The 18,521-nt window shown below is 58.2% G+C and overlaps 1 long non-coding RNA gene across 1 annotated transcript; it reads right to left on the minus strand.

Annotated features, from left to right (window-relative positions):
- Positions 1–6,914: 6,914 nt before the first annotated feature.
- LOC142361512 (uncharacterized) lies at positions 6,915–10,753 on the minus strand. Its single transcript, XR_012764146.1, has 3 exons — positions 10,068–10,753; positions 7,812–7,921; positions 6,915–7,138 (listed from the first exon to the last, which is right to left on the minus strand). It is a non-coding gene; the product is annotated as an uncharacterized LOC142361512 (long non-coding RNA).
- Between the last annotated feature and the right edge of the window lie 7,768 nt (positions 10,754–18,521).

The following is an 18,521-nucleotide window of genomic DNA, read 5'->3' on the forward strand; positions in this document are numbered from 1 at the left end:
AAACAGGGTCATCGGGGAGACAGACACAAGTAAGAAGGACAAAGGACAAAAGCAACAGGCTACGAGGTGGAGAGGGAAGAATCAATGAATATGGACAGAGCGCTGGCCAGAGAGAGACCGAGAAAGGCAAAAGATGGCACGGGTGACAGGGCAGAGAGGGACGAATTTAAAAACCAGGCACAGGGAGTCGGACAGAGGGAAAGGCAGAAATAAGAGGAGAAAAAGTGACGGGCCACGGGGCAGAGAGGGAGGAATGGATAAAGAGCAACAGGGGACCGGACAGAGCACAATGGAGAATGGAAAAAAAGCAAAAGCACGCTCCAGGGAAGACGGAGGGACTGAAGAACAGCGACCAGGAGCTGGACAGCGAGACACAGAGGAAGACCAAAAAACCAACGAAACAAAACCAGTGATGGGCTACAAGATGGGCTGGGGGAAACACAAAACAGCGCCAGGGAGCTGGACACAGAGAGATGGAGACAGACAGACCAATAGCGTGGGGCTACAGGGGGCAGAGGAACGAATTAAACACTGAGGACGGGGAGCCAGACAGAGAGAGAGGGAGATCGCGGAGAACAGTGGTGGGTGCAGGAAGAAGAGGTAAGAGTTAATAAATGGGGACAGGGAGCCGCACAGGGAGGGACCGAGAAAGGCAAACACAGCAGCAGGGCATAGGGCAGAGAGGAAGAACTAAAAAACAGGGGCAGTGAGACAGACATAGAGAGATGGAGAAAAGAAAAAAGCAATGGGTGATGTGGCAGAGAGGGAGGACTTAAAAACAGGCACGGGAAGCAAGAAAGACTGAAAGGGGGGGGGGCGGCGCTGAATCCAATAGGCAACAGGATGGAGAGGGAGGACTTAAAAGTGAGGGACGAGAAGCTGGGAAGACAGAGAGGTGGAGAAAGAAACAGAATCACAACACGCTACAGTGCCAAGAAGGAAGAAGCTGAACAACAGGGACAGGGAGCCAGACAAAGAGAGCCAGAGAAAGAAAAAATACCGACGGGCCACAGGACAGAGAGGGAGGAATGAAACAATAGGGATCCGGAGCCGGGCAGTCAGAGAGGGAGGAAGAAGAAATAGCCAGGGGCAATAAGGCAGAGAGAGAAGGCGGCAAAAACAGGGATCTGGACCAGATCGATGACAAAAGACAAGGACAGTGATGGGCTATAGGGAGGAGAGGGAGGAATGCGAAGACAGGGGCGAGGCGCCAGATGCGGAGCAAGGCACACAGGAAGTACAGCAAAAGCTAGAGAGCAGAGAGGGAGGAATTAAACCACAGGGATAGGGAGCCGGGGAGGGAGCTGGAAAAAGGGATGGAGGAGGGGAGACGAGGAGGAATTAAAAAATTGGGATCCAGAGCCCGAGAAAGAAGTAAAATTGCCACAGGCTAAATAAAGGGCCCAGAAGGAAGAAATTGAAAACCAGGGAGCAGAAGCCAGCCAGAGAGAGACGCAGAAAGGAAAAACCACGATGGGCTCCCAGATGGAGAGGGAGGAATTTCAAAAAGGAAGGGAGCGGGAGCCATACACAGAGAGACAGAAAAAGGGAAGATAGCAACAGGCCACAGGGCAGCGAGGGAAGAATTGAAAAGTAGGGACAGGAAGCCGGACAGAGCGCAACGAGAAAGAAATGGCCGGGGGGGAAACACAGCACCACCACCTGCGACAGGCTACAGGGCTAGCCCAAGCTGGCCAGTGGAAATATTCCGTACCACAGACGTCACGCACAGCTTATAAATGGGGGCTGGCTGCGGGGCAGGAATCAGCTCTTGTCGTTTCCGCGAGTTGGAACCCGCTCTCGTCCGGGAGGTCAAACTATTTTGGAATTTAGCGAAACTTGCGATTTCCGGGTTCCGCAATCGCTGTTCGGGGACTGCCTGTGAATCGGTCATCGGGTGGTGAGAGAAACTGTACTGCGTATAGTTTGGTTCGCATGTGCGTTGTTGCAATTATTATCATCGTTATTAGAATTATCAGCAGTATTTCCTTTGTTGCCTTACTAAACTGTCTTTATCTCAACCGACAAGTTTGACCTTTTGTCCATTTGTCCTCCGCATCCCGCTGGGGAGGGAACGGGCCGGGGGTGGGGGCTGTGAGCGAGCAGCTCTCTAGTGCTTAGTTGCCGGCTGCCAAGTTAAACCATGACAGACAGAGAGGGAGGAATTAAAAAAAAACAGGACTGGGAGCAATCTACAGAGAGACGTCCGGGAACGAAAGTGTAAACAGCACCGCGTACAGGGCAGAGAGGGAGGAATTCAACAAAAATAGTAAGTAAAGACAGGGAGCCGGACAGAGGGACACAGAGACAGAGAAAACAGCAATGGGCTACAAGACAGAGAGGGGGGGATTAAAAAATCCTGGCGGGGAGCCGGACCGGGAGAGACGGCCAAAGAAATGAAATCGCGCCGTGGCACAGGGAAGACAGGAGGACAACACTGAAAACCAGGGCCTGGGAACTGGAAAGAGAGCGCCAGAGAATGAAAGAACTCCTGACGGGCTCTAGGGCAGAGACAGGAGGAATGAAAAAACAGGGGCGGGGAGACAGAGAGAGACAGAGAGAGAGAAATAAGAGGGGGGGAAAGCAACAGGCCGCAGGCTCCGGAGGGAGGAAGTGCGAAAGAGGGGCTGGGAGCCGCACAGGGAGAGGGTGGAGAAACAGACCTGCAGAAGTGACAGGGTATGGGGCAGAGAGGGAGGAACTTAAAAAAATCAGGACCTTGAGCCAGAAGAGACGGAGAAAATAAAAATGGTGACGGGTAACAGGGCAGAGAGGGAGGAATGAAAAAACAGGGACAGGAAGCCAGAACAGAGAGACTGCGAAGGCAAAAAGTCCCGACAGCTTCCGCAGAGAGGGCGAGGAACTGAAACTTAGAGACAGGGAGTTGGACAGAGAGAGACAGAGAAAGAAAAAGAGAAAAAAGACGGAGATGCAGAAAGGGAAAAGGAGCGACAGGACAGAGAGGGAGGAATTCAAAATGAGGGGCAGGGAGCAGAATAGAGAGAGATAGAGAAAGAGGCAGACGCGCAACGTGCTACGGAGCTGAGAAGGAAGACCTTGAACCAGAGGGACAGGGAGCCGGACAGAGAGTCCCAGAGACGGCAAAAGTACCGACGGGCTATAGGGCAGAGAGGGGGGAAAGCAAAAACCGTGATCGGGAGCCAGACAGAAAGAGATAGGGAAGGAAAAAAAAGCCACGGGCTACAGGGCAGAGAGAGGGAGGACCTAAAAGATGGGGACAGGGAGCTGGTCAGAGATGGAGAAAGCAGGTACACGGGAGCGGGGAGGGGGTTGGAGGGGGCAGGGAGGAAAAAAAAGCCAAAAAGCACAGCAGTGTGGGAAAGAGAGGGATCCAGGGGAGAGCCCGGGATGCAGAAGAGGGGCGACAGGGCCCCGAGGGCCCGGCACTCACCGCAGATCTCGCTCTTAGCACTGCCGGGAGACTCTGCTGCTTCAGACGCTTCTCTCTCCTGCTCTCCTCCCTTCCTCTTCCGTAACTCCGGTCGCTTGGCTGTCCCCCACCTAAGAGAAAACGTCCATGTCTCGCAGCTCTGGCGAGACAAGGCTCCCTAGACACGTAGCCTCGCCTGCTCACGCACTACGCGCAGGAACAAGACAAGAGGGAAAGAGAGAGAGAGAGAGAGAATGACGAGCGGGCAGCAGAACTGACGGATCAAGAGAGAAACTGAATCAGGGGAATAAAGAACGCTGGAGGGAGACAAACGTACAGGCAACAAGCCAGATGGACGAGGGCAGGAGACACACAGATCAGGACAAAGAGGTGGAGAAAGTGAAAACAGTGATGGGCTGCAGGATGAGAAAAAAGGCCAAGGAGCAGGACAGAGGAGAATAACGGGACAGCAAGCTGGACAGGGGCATATAGCAAGAAACAAAGGGACAGGCAGCAGTATGGAGATATACAGACAAAGAGTTACGGGGAGGATGGAGGACAGAGAGAATGAGAGAAAAGGGACAGGGAGGGGGGCACAGATGGAGAAAGAAATGCTGGCGACAGAGAGAGGAAGAAAGCGACAGGACAGAGGCAGAGAGGTAGAGAAAGGAAGAAAAAAGTAGCGACGAGTAGGAGGCCAGAGGCACAAGGAAAAGACAGGAGGAAGGACAGAGTGACAGAGAAAACCGGTGAGGGACAGGACGCCAGAAAGAAAGATACTGTGAAAGAGAGCGCGACAGGGAGCAGGACGCTGGGACAGACAGCAACCGAGAGCAACCGAGAGAACGGCAGCGAGGTGGAGCACAAGAGAAAACAGGGACTGAGAGCAAGACCGAGGGGTGAAGCAATAAATAATGGGGCTGGGGAGCAGGACAGCAGAAGAGAGAGACAGAGAAGGGGACACATAAGACAACCGCAAACTGAGAGGGAGAAGGAGAAGAGCACAGAGGGTCACAGACAAAAAGAGAGGGACGGCAGAAAGAGAAAAACAAGACGAGGGAGAAGGACTGAGGAGCAGAGAGAAAAAAGTACAGGGAAAAGGACAGAGATGCAGAAAACAAGGCAAGACTGGAGCCAGAACACAGGGCAAAACTGACAAGGACAGGCAGCGCAACAAAGGGATGGAGGAGGAAAGAACAGTGATGGGCCGCAGCACAGAGGAAAAGAGAGAAAAAGAGCAAGAAGAGCAAGAGAAGGAGAATGACAGGAGGGTGTAGACAGAAAGACTGGGACACGTCAAAGGGGCACTTGGGGGACACACACATCGGAAGGGTAGAAAGGAAAAGGGAGGGATGGGGAGCAAGACAGCGTGATAGAGCGAGACGGAGGAAATGGAGTGCAAGGGCGCAGAAAAGCAGAGGTACTGGGAAGAGGAAAGAACGTCAGGGAGAGAAAGGTGAGGGTGGGGAGCAGGAGAGAGGTAGAGAACAAAAAAAATAGCCACAGGCAGAATAACAGAAATACGGAGAATAAAAAATTACTTCCAGGCAGCAGGACAGAGGCACAGAGCAAGAGGAACAAAAAACCACAGGGAGAAGGACGGGTAACACACAGCACGACACTGCGGGAGTGAGAGGACGGAACAGAGCAAGGCAGAGGAATGAGGAGCAAAAAAAAAAAAACAACCCAGCAAACAGAAAGGGAACTGGACAGAGATAGGCAGCAGGGCACAGAGATGGAGAAAGAAAAAACAGCAACAAGGACAGGGAATGAGGAATAGAGAGGAAAAGAGCGGGACAGGGAAACAAATACAGACAAAAGAAGGGGAGGTACAGGGAAGGAAAAGAAAAGCTGGGGGGGGGGGGGGGGGAGGAGGAATCACAGCAGCATGGGAGAGAGAAGGATCCAGGGGAGGGCCCGGGACGAAGAAGAGGAGCGACAGGGCCCCGGAGGCCCGCCACTCACCGCAGATCTCGCTCTCGGCGCTGCCGGGAGACTCTGCCGCTTCAGGCGCTTCTCTCTCCTGCGCTCCTCCCTTCCTCTTCCGTAAGTCCGGTCGCTTGGCTGTCCTACACCTAAGAAAAAACGCGCATGTGTCGCGGCTCTTAGGAGACGAGGCTCCCTAGGCACGTAGCCTCGCTCGCTCACGCGCTCCACAACCGTACCATGCTGCTGCTGGTGACACATACAGACCCTGCGGGACACGCTGGCGGCCTGGCCTGCTGCAGGCTACCAAGAGGGAGCCTTCCTCACCCGCAGAGGCAGGCTCTCTCCTGCCTGCGGAGCCAGGCAGCTGCCAGCCAGGTGGCCTTCCATTTTTTCTTCTTCTTCAGCCTTCTCGGGACTCTCCAGCTTCAGCCCCGCCAGCTCCCGTCCGCAGCCACTCAGCGCTCCGCCTCTCCCTTTTCGCCCCCACGACGCCAGGAGACCGAGGCCCGGCACACACAGCCCTCACAAGCCTGGAGCGGGCGCAGCCAACGGCATCCCCAGGGCAGGAACGGACAAGCGCGGCCCCTGCCACAGAGAAAGAAGCAGCGGCGACCGCGTTAAGGGAGGCCGAGGCACGCTCGAGGCCCAGTGTGCTGCCCGCACCACGGGCCTTGGGGGAGGCCGGGGGCTCCGGGACAGGCTTCAGGGGACGTGCTGGAGCTGGGGGCGGCTGCGCGGGGCGAGCGGGGCCGGGGAGCGCTGCCGAGTTGGGGGGGGTGCCCGCCTCCTTCCCCCCTTCCCTTCCGTCACCTCCCGCCTCTGGCCCCGGGGCTGCCCGCACCCGCCTCGCCTCCAGCGCACCGGCAGCCTGTCGCAGCGGACGGCTCGAAGCTTCCCGTCCCACCACCCTCGGGCAACCACCACGCACCCCCGCACCCGCCGGAGGGGAGCCCGCGCCTCACGGCTGGCCTCTCCGCTCCCCCGCCGCCCCGGCACCCGACACCAGGGCGCCGCCATGCTGCTGCGCCGCACTGCGCATGCGCCACGCGCCGACGGCGCGCCGGAGGGGCCACAGCCTGCGCGCAACGCCTGGCTGCAGTACCGCTCCGGGTCGGGGCAGCGCGCGTCGCCGGCACGGGGCGGCACCTCCGCACGGCTCCGGGCAGCCCCCGACTCGCGGCTCCGACACGGCGCCGAACCCCCGCCCCTCCCTGTCCCCGACACGGACCCCGCCCTCCCGGGGGCTTTTCCCCGGGACGCGCTGCTCCATCCACCTCCCCCCCCACCCCGCGCTCACCTTCTCCCTCGCTGCAGCCGCAGCCCGGCCACGGCTCCGCTCCTCCCTCGGCTCGCACCGGCCCCTCCACGGCCACCCCGGTCACGGCAGCACCGGGCCCTCCACCGGCAGAGGGAGGGGCCGTCGCCATCAGCCGTGCTGCCCACACCTGGGGCTCCCCCGGCCCCGGGCCCACGACTGGAGCCCGGCAGGAACAGGGGGCCGTCGCCCCTGCCCCACAGCCCGTCCCCTCCTCCCTTGGGCTCTGGCACAGCCCCTCGTCCCGTGCAAACCAAGCACAAATGCAGCCGCGAGGGCAAAAGGGACCGCAGGTCTTTATTAGTCACGCACCCAGCCAGTCCCGGGAGCCGCTCTGCTCCGGGGCTCGGGGCCCCCGATGCTCCCTCTGCCCCTCCGACACCTCGGCAGTCCTTCCCGCAACTGCGCCCGTTGCTCCAGCAGGGAACAGTCGGTCAGTCGGCTCCCGGAGCGATGCGCTGTTCGGCAGAGGCCGCCAAAAATGAGGAGCAGGGTGCAGGCCACTACAAGAGAGGAGAAAAGTGACAGATGGCTGGACAGCGGCGGTGTAACGAGAAAGCACGAAGCGGGGAAAGGGACAGCGAGAGAAGCACGGGGACAGGCAGTCCCACAGAGATGGAGAAAGAAGCAGCAGGAAGAGAGGAAGAGTGGCAGCAGAAAGAAGAAGAGGGAGCAGGACAGAGACCGAAAATGAAGAACGGGGAGCAGGAAGGAGATGCAAAAAAAAACCCTGTAGCATTGAAAGAGGAAAAAAGAATAGCGGCAGGGACCTGGGCAAAGAGAGATGAGGAAATAGAATAGAATAGACATGGAGAAAGCAGTAGATCTGTGACGCGCTATGGAGCCGAGAAGGAAGGCCTCAAATCAAGGGACAAGGAGCCAGACAAAAGAGCACCAGAGACAGCAAAAGTACTGACAGGCTACAGAGCAGGAGGAAAGCAAAAGTAGTAACCGGGAGCTGAACAGAAAGAGGGGAAGAAGGAAAAAAACGCCACGGGCTGCAGGGCAGAAAGAGGGAGGACCTAAAAGATGGGGACAAGTCAGAGACAGATGGAGAAAGAAGGTACACAAGAGCAGAAAAAAAAATAATCGTAGCAGTGTGGGAAAGAGAGGGAGCCAGGGGAGGGCCCAGGATGCAGAAGAGGGGTGACAGGGCCCCGAGGGCCCAGGACTCACCGCAGCTCTCACTCTCGGTGCTGCCGGGAGACTTGGACACTTCAGATGCTTCTCTCTCCTTCTCTCTTCCCTTCTTCTTCTGTAACTCAAATCGTTTGGCTCGCCTCCACCTGAGAGAAAATGCATGTGGTTGTCTTAGAGCTCATACGAGACGCGGCTTCCTAGACAAGAAGCCTCACTGCACACTGTATGCAGGAATAGGACAGAGAAAGAGAGAGAATATGATGAGTGGGAAGCAGAACTCACAGATCGAGAGAGAACTTGAATCAGAGGAATAAACAAGGCAGGAAAGAGAGATAAAGACAGGGAAGAAGCCGGAAGAAAAGGGCCTTTCTGGCCTCTACTCACACCCCCCAGCCTCCCATCTCTTTACAGCCTCCTTTTTTTCTGGCCTCTACTCTCGCCCCTGGCCTCCCACCCCTCTGCGGCCTCCTTTTTTTCTTTCTGGCCTCTACTCTCGCCCCTGGCCTCCCACCCCTCTGCGGCCTCCCACCCCTCTGCGGCCTCCTTTTTTTCTTTCTGGCCTCTACTCTCGCCCCCGGCCTCCCACCCTGCTGCGGCCTCCCACCCCTTTCCGGCCTCCTTCTTTTTCTGGTCTCTACTCTCGCCCCCAGCCTCCCACCCCTCATCAGCCTCCTACCTCCCATTTTGCTGGCCTCTACATAGTTCAGCTTCCCACCCCTCTGCAACCTCCTACCTCTTTCCAGCCTCCACTCCCCGCCCCAAGCTTCCCACCCCCGTCCCCACACACTGACAGAAAGAGAAAAACGACAGTGAACAGGGAAAAAGGTATTAAGAAACAAAGAAAGGGTCAGACGAAGAAGAGGGTGGTTAGGGTTGGAACCCCAACACAAACCAGCAAGGGGCTAGTGGACAGAGAGAGAGGAAGAGAAGAAAGGGCCGGGAAGCAAGACAGAGAAGGAGAGAAAGGCAAAAAGGGAGAGCCGGCTGGACAGGGACGTATAGCAAGAAACAACCAGACAGGCAGCAGGACAGAGACACAGAGACAGAAAAACCGGGGAACAGGAACCAGGACAGAGTGACGGCGAGAGGAAACAAGGGCCAGGGAGCAGGACAGCGATGGAGAAAGAAGCACTGCGGCAGCAGGGTAGAAAGAGAAGGAAGAAAGGCCAGAAGAAGGATGGGGAATGACAGAGAAGGGAAAGAGAAGGACAAGGAGCAGGACAGATTGTCAAAGAAAGGGAGTGGGACAAGGTGATACTGAGAGAGAAAAAGGGGACAGGGAGGCAGGATAAAGTGAAAGACAGGCAAAAATAAGAGACAGGGGAGCAGGACAGAGACGGAGGGGGAAACGCCTCGGCTGGGCAGCAGGAGAGAGAGGCGGAGAAGGGAAAAAACAGCACAAAACCTGGGACGGCCAACCTGGGTGGGCGGGGAGCAGGTCAGAGAGCCGGAGAAAGGAAAAACACTGCTGTGGAGCAGCAGAGGGGAATGGAGAAAGAAAGAGAGCGAGGGGGAGCAGGGCAGAGAAACGGAGAGAGAAAATAAGTGACGGGGAGCAGGGCAGAGCCCTAGGAAGACGAAAATAAGACACGGGAGAAGACCGAGGAGCTCAGAGAGAAAGAAGGGTCGAAAGAAAACGCCAGAGAGGTAGAGAAATCAAGAAAAACAGGGACGAGGAGCCTTGCAGAGACGGAGCACGAAAATGTTGGGCCGGTGAGCGCGAAAGAGGGAGAGAGAGACAGGGGCAGGGGGAGGAGATGAAGAAGAAAGGAGAGACAAAGATGGCAATGGAGCACAGGACACACAGGCAGAGAGAGAAAAAGGACAGTGAACAGGAAAAAAGGGACCGAGAAACAAAGAAAGGGTCAGATCTAGACAAAGAGACCAAGAAGAGGGGGGGCGGGGGGGTGTGTGCAGGGAAACCCCAAAACAAACCAGCAAGGGGCTACAGGACGGAGAGAAAGGGCCATGAAGCAGGACAGAGAAGGAGAGAAAGGCAAAAAGGGAGAGCTGGCTGAACAGGGACGTATAGCAAGAAACGACCGGACAGGCAGCAGGACAGAGAAACAGAGACAGGGAGCCGGCTAAAGAAATTCTGGAGGGAGAAAAAGAGGGAGAGGTAGCAGGACACAAACACAGACAGAAGACGGGAGGTACAGGGAAAGGGAAAGAAAAGGAAAAAGAAAAAAAAAACAAACAAAACAATCACAGCAGCGTGGGAGAGAGAAGGATCCAGGGGAGGGCCCGGGACGCAGAAGAGGGGCGACAGGGCCCCGGAGGCCCGCCACTCACCGCAGATCTCGCTCTCGGCGCTGTCGGGAGACTCTGCCGCTTCAGGCGCTTCTCTCTCCTGCGCTCCTCCCTTCCTCTTCCGTAAGTCCGGTCGCTTGGCTGTCCTACACCTAAGAAAAAACGCGCATGTGTCGCGGCTCTCAGGACACGAGGCTCCCTAGGCACGTAGCCTCGCTCGCTCACGCGCTCCACAACCGTACCATGCTGCTGCTGGTGACACATACAGACCCTGCGGGACACGCTGGCGGCCTGGCCTGCTGCAGGCTACCAAGAGGGAGCCTTCCTCACCCGCAGAGGCAGGCTCTCTCCTGCCTGCGGAGCCAGGCAGCTTCCAGCCAGGTGGCCTTCCATTTTTTTTTCTTCTTCAGCCTTCTCGGGACTCTCCAGCTTCAGCCCCGCCAGCTCCCGTCCGCAGCCACTCAACGGTCCGCCTCTCCCTTTTCGCCCCCACGACGCCAGGAGACCGAGGCCCGGCACACACAGCCCTCACAAGCCTGGAGCGGGCGCAGCCAACGGCATCCCCAGGGCAGGAACGGACAAACGCGTCCTCAGCGCGGCCCCTGCCACAGAGAAAGAAGCAGCGGCGACCGCGTTAAGGGAGGCCGAGGCACGCTCGAGGCCCAGTGTGCCGCCCGCACCACGGGCCTTGGGGGAGGCCGGGGGCTCCGGGACAGGCTTCAGGGGACGTGCTGGAGCTGGGGGCGGCTGCGCGGGGCGAGCGGGGCCGGGGAGCGCTGCCGAGTTGGGGGGGGGTGCCCGCATCCTTCCCCCCTCACCCTGCGTCACCTCCCGCCTCTGGCCCCGGGGCTGCCCGCACCCGCCTCGCCTCCAGCGCACCGGCAGCCTGCCGCAGCGGGCGGCTCGAAGCTTCCCGTCCCACCACCCTCGGGCAGCCACCACGCACCCCCGCACCCGTCGCAGGGGAGCCCGCGCCTCACGGCTGGCCTCTCCGCTCCCCCGCCGCCCCGGCACCCGACACCAGGGCGCCGCCATGCTGCTACGCCGTACCGCGCATGCGCCACGTGCCGACGGCGCGCCGGAGTGGCCAGTCCCCAGTCCCTGCGCGGAACGCCGGGCTGCAGTACCGCATCGCGGCCAGGGGACGGCGCCAGCGGACACGGCGCGGCGCCCACGCCCGGCCCCACCTCCGGGTCCAGGCAGCGCGCGCCGCCGGCAGGGGGCGGCGCCGCCGGCAGGGGGCGGCGCCGCCGGCAGGGGGCGGCGCCTCCGCACGGCTCCGGGCAGCGCCCTGCCGCGCGCCTCCCGCTCCGGGCAGCCCCCGACTCGCGGCTGCGACACGGCGCCGCACCCCCGCCGCTCCTTGCCCCCGACCTCCCGGGGGCTTTTCCCCAGGACCTGCCACTCCATCCACACCCCCACACACCCCGCGCTCACCTTCTCCCTCGCTGCAGCCGCAACCCGGCTACGGCTCCGCTCCTCCCTCGACTCGCACCGGCCCCTCCACAGCCACCCGGGGCACGGCAGCACCGGGCCCTCCACCGGCAGAGGGAGGGGCCGTCGCCATCAGCCGTGCTGCCCGCACCTGGGGCTCCTCCGGCTCCGGCCCACGGCTGGATCCCACGGTGCCGTCATTGGGCAAACACAAAGACCCTCTGAAGCCGTTTGGGCATTTCAGCAAGCAGGCAGGCGTCCTTTATTGCAGCACCGGACACACAGGGCACGGCTCCTCCCAGCGCGCACAGCACCTGTGCCACTCGAGCGGCAGTACCGAATTTTGGTCACCGGGTAGCAGCAGCGAGCTCTTGGACACGGCGCCACCGCGCATTCGCGTCTCCCGAGCCGCAGTACCGAACTTTGGTCACCGGGTGGCAGCAGCGAGCTCTTGGACACGGCGCCACCGCGCATTCGCGTCTCCCGAGCCGCAGTACCGAACTTTGGTCACCGGGTGGCAGCAGCGAGCTCTTGGACTCGGCGCCACCGCGCATTGGCGCCACCCGAGCCGCAGTAACGAACTTTGCTCACCGGGTGGCAGCAGCGAGCCCTGCGGCACGCCCGGTCGAGGCGCGGCCGCACCGCTTTCTGGGGACCGGACGCAGCGGGAAGGCTGCAGAAAAACACACGGAACTGACCACAGAACTACCCTTCGTCCCGCGCAGCGGGGGCTGTGGCGGGACCAAGCACAACGCCTCGTCGCACATGCCCGAGAGCAATGCGGCTGCCCGGCAGCCGAGTCCCTGAAAACGACACCTCCCGGCATGCCCTGGCTAGCAGGGCTCGGCCGCCCGGCAGCCGGAAGACTACACCTCCCGGCATGCCCCGGGGAGTAGCGTAGCCGACAGCGCGCCCCGCGCCCCAGCACTACAGCTCCCAGCACGCCGCGGGAGCTGCGGGCCTCGGCTTGCGGGGACACCGTGCCCGAAACGGCGCTGGACCCCCGCCGCTCCTTGCCTCCCACACGGACCCCGCTCGGCAGGTACCCTCGCCCGCCTCGGGGCTTTCCCCGGGACCCGCCGCTCCATCGACCGCCCCGCGCTCACCTTCTCCCTCCCTGCAGCCGCAGCCCGGTCACGGCTCCGCTCCTCCCTCGGCTCGCACCGGCCCCTCCACGGCCACCCCGGTCACGGCAGCACCGGGCCCTCCACCGGCAGAGGGAGGGGCCGTCGCCATCAGCCGTGCTGCCCGCACCTGGGGCGGCCCCGGCCCACGGCTGGAGCCCGGCAGGAACAGGGGGCCGTCGCCCCTGCCCCACAGCCCGTCCCCTCCTCCCCTGGGCTCTGGCGCAGCCCCTCGTCCCGTGCAAACCACGCACAAACGCAGCCGCGAGGGCAAAAGGGACCGCAGGTCTTTATTCAGTCACGCACCCAGCCAGTCCCGGGAGCCGCTCTGCTCCGGGGCTCGGGGCCCCCGATGCTCCCTCTGCCCCTCCGACACCTCGGCAGTCCTTCCCGCAGCTGCGCCCGTTGCTCCAGCAGGGAACAGTCGGTCAGTCCGCTCCCGGAGCGATGCGCTGCTCGGCAGAGGCCGCCAAAAATGAGGAGCAGGGTGCAGGCCACTACAAGAGAGGAGAAAAGTGACAGCGGCGGTGTAACGAGAAAGCACGAAGCAGGGAAAGGGACAGCGAGAGAAGGACGGGGACAGGCAGTCCCACAGAGATGGAGAAAGAAGCAGCAGGAAGAGAGGAAGAGTGGCAGCAGAAAGAAGAAGAGGGAGCAGGACAGAGACCGAAAAAGGATGGGGGAGCAGGACAGAGGCGCAGAAAAAACCTGCAACGGGCAGCACGACAGGAAGGGAGGAAAAAAGAATAGGGGCAGGGACCCGGACTGAGACAGATGGGGAAAGACAAAAAAAAAAAGCTACAAAAACAGGGCAGAGAGGGAGGAATGAGACAACATGGACAGGGAGCCGGGACCGCAAACGACGGAGGGAAGGGGCGAGGGTGGGCAGGACAACACGAAACAAACCACATAGCTACACGCTACAGGGAAAAGAGGGAAGACTTAAGAAGTAGGGAGCGGGAGCTGAACAAAAGAGAGCCAGAGAGGAAAAAGCCAGAGAGTAATGCGTACAGAAAGAAAGGGGGGGGGGATTCTAAAACAGGGTCATCGGGGAGACAGACACAAGTAAGAAGGACAAAGGACAAAAGCAACAGGCTACGAGGTGGAGAGGGAAGAATCAATGAATATGGACAGAGCGCTGGCCAGAGAGAGACCGAGAAAGGCAAAAGATGGCACGGGTGACAGGGCAGAGAGGGACGAATTTAAAAACCAGGCACAGGGAGTCGGACAGAGGGAAAGGCAGAAATAAGAGGAGAAAAAGTGACGGGCCACGGGGCAGAGAGGGAGGAATGGATAAAGAGCAACAGGGGACCGGACAGAGCACAATGGAGAATGGAAAAAAAGCAAAAGCACGCTCCAGGGAAGACGGAGGGACTGAAGAACAGCGACCAGGAGCTGGACAGCGAGACACAGAGGAAGACCAAAAAACCAACGAAACAAAACCAGTGATGGGCTACAAGATGGGCTGGGGGAAACACAAAACAGCGCCAGGGAGCTGGACACAGAGAGATGGAGACAGACAGACCAATAGCGTGGGGCTACAGGGGGCAGAGGAACGAATTAAACACTGAGGACGGGGAGCCAGACAGAGAGAGAGGGAGATCGCGGAGAACAGTGGTGGGTGCAGGAAGAAGAGGTAAGAGTTAATAAATGGGGACAGGGAGCCGCACAGGGAGGGACCGAGAAAGGCAAACACAGCAGCAGGGCATAGGGCAGAGAGGAAGAACTAAAAAACAGGGGCAGTGAGACAGACATAGAGAGATGGAGAAAAGAAAAAAGCAATGGGTGATGTGGCAGAGAGGGAGGACTTAAAAACAGGCACGGGAAGCAAGAAAGACTGAAAGGGGGGGGGGCGGCGCTGAATCCAATAGGCAACAGGATGGAGAGGGAGGACTTAAAAGTGAGGGACGAGAAGCTGGGAAGACAGAGAGGTGGAGAAAGAAACAGAATCACAACACGCTACAGTGCCAAGAAGGAAGAAGCTGAACAACAGGGACAGGGAGCCAGACAAAGAGAGCCAGAGAAAGAAAAAATACCGACGGGCCACAGGACAGAGAGGGAGGAATGAAACAATAGGGATCCGGAGCCGGGCAGTCAGAGAGGGAGGAAGAAGAAATAGCCAGGGGCAATAAGGCAGAGAGAGAAGGCGGCAAAAACAGGGATCTGGACCAGATCGATGACAAAAGACAAGGACAGTGATGGGCTATAGGGAGGAGAGGGAGGAATGCGAAGACAGGGGCGAGGCGCCAGATGCGGAGCAAGGCATACAGGAAGTACAGCAAAAGCTAGAGAGCAGAGAGGGAGGAATTAAACCACAGGGATAGGGAGCCGGGGAGGGAGCTGGAAAAAGGGATGGAGGAGGGGAGACGAGGAGGAATTAAAAAATTGGGATCCAGAGCCCGAGAAAGAAGTAAAATTGCCACAGGCTAAATAAAGGGCCCAGAAGGAAGAAATTGAAAACCAGGGAGCAGAAGCCAGCCAGAGAGAGACGCAGAAAGGAAAAACCACGATGGGCTCCCAGATGGAGAGGGAGGAATTTCAAAAAGGAAGGGAGCGGGAGCCATACACAGAGAGACAGAAAAAGGGAAGATAGCAACAGGCCACAGGGCAGCGAGGGAAGAATTGAAAAGTAGGGACAGGAAGCCGGACAGAGCGCAACGAGAAAGAAATGGCCGGGGGGGAAACACAGCACCACCACCTGCGACAGGCTACAGGGCTAGCCCAAGCTGGCCAGTGGAAATATTCCGTACCACAGACGTCACGCACAGCTTATAAATGGGGGCTGGCTGCGGGGCAGGAATCAGCTCTTGTCGTTTCCGCGAGTTGGAACCCGCTCTCGTCCGGGAGGTCAAACTATTTTGGAATTTAGCAAAACTTGCGATTTCCGGGTTCCGCAATCGCTGTTCGGGGACTGCCTGTGAATCGGTCATCGGGTGGTGAGAGAAACTGTACTGCGTATAGTTTGGTTCGCATGTGCGTTGTTGCAATTATTATCATCGTTATTAGAATTATCAGCAGTATTTCCTTTGTTGCCTTACTAAACTGTCTTTATCTCAACCGACAAGTTTGACCTTTTGTCCATTTGTCCTCCGCATCCCGCTGGGGAGGGAACGGGCCGGGGGTGGGGGCTGTGAGCGAGCAGCTCTCTAGTGCTTAGTTGCCGGCTGCCAAGTTAAACCATGACAGACAGAGAGGGAGGAATTAAAAAAAAACAGGACTGGGAGCAATCTACAGAGAGACGTCCGGGAACGAAAGTGTAAACAGCACCGCGTACAGGGCAGAGAGGGAGGAAGTCAACAAAAATAGTAAGTAAAGACAGGGAGCCGGACAGAGGGACACAGAGACAGAGAAAACAGCAATGGGCTACAAGACAGAGAGGGGGGGATTAAAAAATCCTGGCGGGGAGCCGGACCGGGAGAGACGGCCAAAGAAATGAAATCGCGCCGTGGCACAGGGAAGACAGGAGGACAACACTGAAAACCAGGGCCTGGGAACTGGAAAGAGAGCGCCAGAGAATGAAAGAACTCCTGACGGGCTCTAGGGCAGAGACAGGAGGAATGAAAAAACAGGGGCGGGGAGACAGAGAGAGACAGAGAGAGAGAAATAAGAGGGGGGGAAAGCAACAGGCCGCAGGCTCCGGAGGGAGGAAGTGCGAAAGAGGGGCTGGGAGCCGCACAGGGAGAGGGTGGAGAAACAGACCTGCAGAAGTGACAGGGTATGGGGCAGAGAGGGAGGAACTTAAAAAAATCAGGACCTTGAGCCAGAAGAGACGGAGAAAATAAAAATGGTGACGGGTAACAGGGCAGAGAGGGAGGAATGAAAAAACAGGGACAGGAAGCCAGAACAGAGAGACTGCGAAGGCAAAAAGTCCCGACAGCTTCCGCAGAGAGGGCGAGGAACTGAAACTTAGAGACAGGGAGTTGGACAGAGAGAGACAGAGAAAGAAAAAGAGAAAAAAGACGGAGATGCAGAAAGGGAAAAGGAGCGACAGGACAGAGAGGGAGGAATTCAAAATGAGGGGCAGGGAGCAGAATAGAGAGAGATAGAGAAAGAGGCAGACGCGCAACGTGCTACGGAGCTGAGAAGGAAGACCTTGAACCAGAGGGACAGGGAGCCGGACAGAGAGTCCCAGAGACGGCAAAAGTACCGACGGGCTATAGGGCAGAGAGGGGGGAAAGCAAAAACCGTGATCGGGAGCCAGACAGAAAGAGATAGGGAAGGAAAAAAAAGCCACGGGCTACAGGGCAGAGAGAGGGAGGACCTAAAAGATGGGGACAGGGAGCTGGTCAGAGATGGAGAAAGCAGGTACACGGGAGCGGGGAGGGGGTTGGAGGGGGCAGGGAGGAAAAAAAAGCCAAAAAGCACAGCAGTGTGGGAAAGAGAGGGATCCAGGGGAGAGCCCGGGATGCAGAAGAGGGGCGACAGGGCCCCGAGGGCCCGGCACTCACCGCAGATCTCGCTCTTAGCACTGCCGGGAGACTCTGCTGCTTCAGACGCTTCTCTCTCCTGCTCTCCTCCCTTCCTCTTCCGTAACTCCGGTCGCTTGGCTGTCCCCCACCTAAGAGAAAACGTCCATGTCTCGCAGCTCTGGCGAGACAAGGCTCCCTAGACACGTAGCCTCGCCTGCTCACGCACTACGCGCAGGAACAAGACAAGAGGGAAAGAGAGAGAGAGAGAGAGAATGACGAGCGGGCAGCAGAACTGACGGATCAAGAGAGAAACTGAATCAGGGGAATAAAGAACGCTGGAGGGAGACAAACGTACAGGCAACAAGCCAGATGGACGAGGGCAGGAGACACACAGATCAGGACAAAGAGGTGGAGAAAGTGAAAACAGTGATGGGCTGCAGGATGAGAAAAAAGGCCAAGGAGCAGGACAGAGGAGAATAACGGGACAGCAAGCTGGACAGGGGCATATAGCAAGAAACAAAGGGACAGGCAGCAGTATGGAGATATACAGACAAAGAGTTACGGGGAGGATGGAGGACAGAGAGAATGAGAGAAAAGGGACAGGGAGGGGGGCACAGATGGAGAAAGAAATGCTGGCGACAGAGAGAGGAAGAAAGCGACAGGACAGAGGCAGAGAGGTAGAGAAAGGAAGAAAAAAGTAGCGACGAGTAGGAGGCCAGAGGCACAAGGAAAAGACAGGAGGAAGGACAGAGTGACAGAGAAAACCGGTGAGGGACAGGACGCCAGAAAGAAAGATACTGTGAAAGAGAGCGCGACAGGGAGCAGGACGCTGGGACAGACAGCAACCGAGAGCAACCGAGAGAACGGCAGCGAGGTGGAGCACAAGAGAAAACAGGGACTGAGAGCAAGACCGAGGGGTGAAGCAATAAATAATGGGGCTGGGGAGCAGGACAGCAGAAGAGAGAGACAGAGAAGGGGACACATAAGACAACCGCAAACTGAGAGGGAGAAGGAGAAGAGCACAGAGGGTCACAGACAAAAAGAGAGGGACGGCAGAAAGAGAAAAACAAGACGAGGGAGAAGGACTGAGGAGCAGAGAGAAAAAAGTACAGGGAAAAGGACAGAGATGCAGAAAACAAGGCAAGACTGGAGCCAGAACACAGGGCAAAACTGACAAGGACAGGCAGCGCAACAAAGGGATGGAGGAGGAAAGAACAGTGATGGGCCGCAGCACAGAGGAAAAGAGAGAAAAAGAGCAAGAAGAGCAAGAGAAGGAGAATGACAGGAGGGTGTAGACAGAAAGACTGGGACACGTCAAAGGGGCACTTGGGGGACACACACATCGGAAGGGTAGAAAGGAAAAGGGAGGGATGGGGAGCAAGACAGCGTGATAGAGCGAGACGGAGGAAATGGAGTGCAAGGGCGCAGAAAAGCAGAGGTACTGGGAAGAGGAAAGAACGTCAGGGAGAGAAAGGTGAGGGTGGGGAGCAGGAGAGAGGTAGAGAACAAAAAAAATAGCCACAGGCAGA

This window comes from Opisthocomus hoazin, chromosome 5, assembly GCF_030867145.1.
Source record: "Opisthocomus hoazin isolate bOpiHoa1 chromosome 5, bOpiHoa1.hap1, whole genome shotgun sequence".
NCBI lineage: Eukaryota > Metazoa > Chordata > Aves > Opisthocomiformes > Opisthocomidae > Opisthocomus > Opisthocomus hoazin.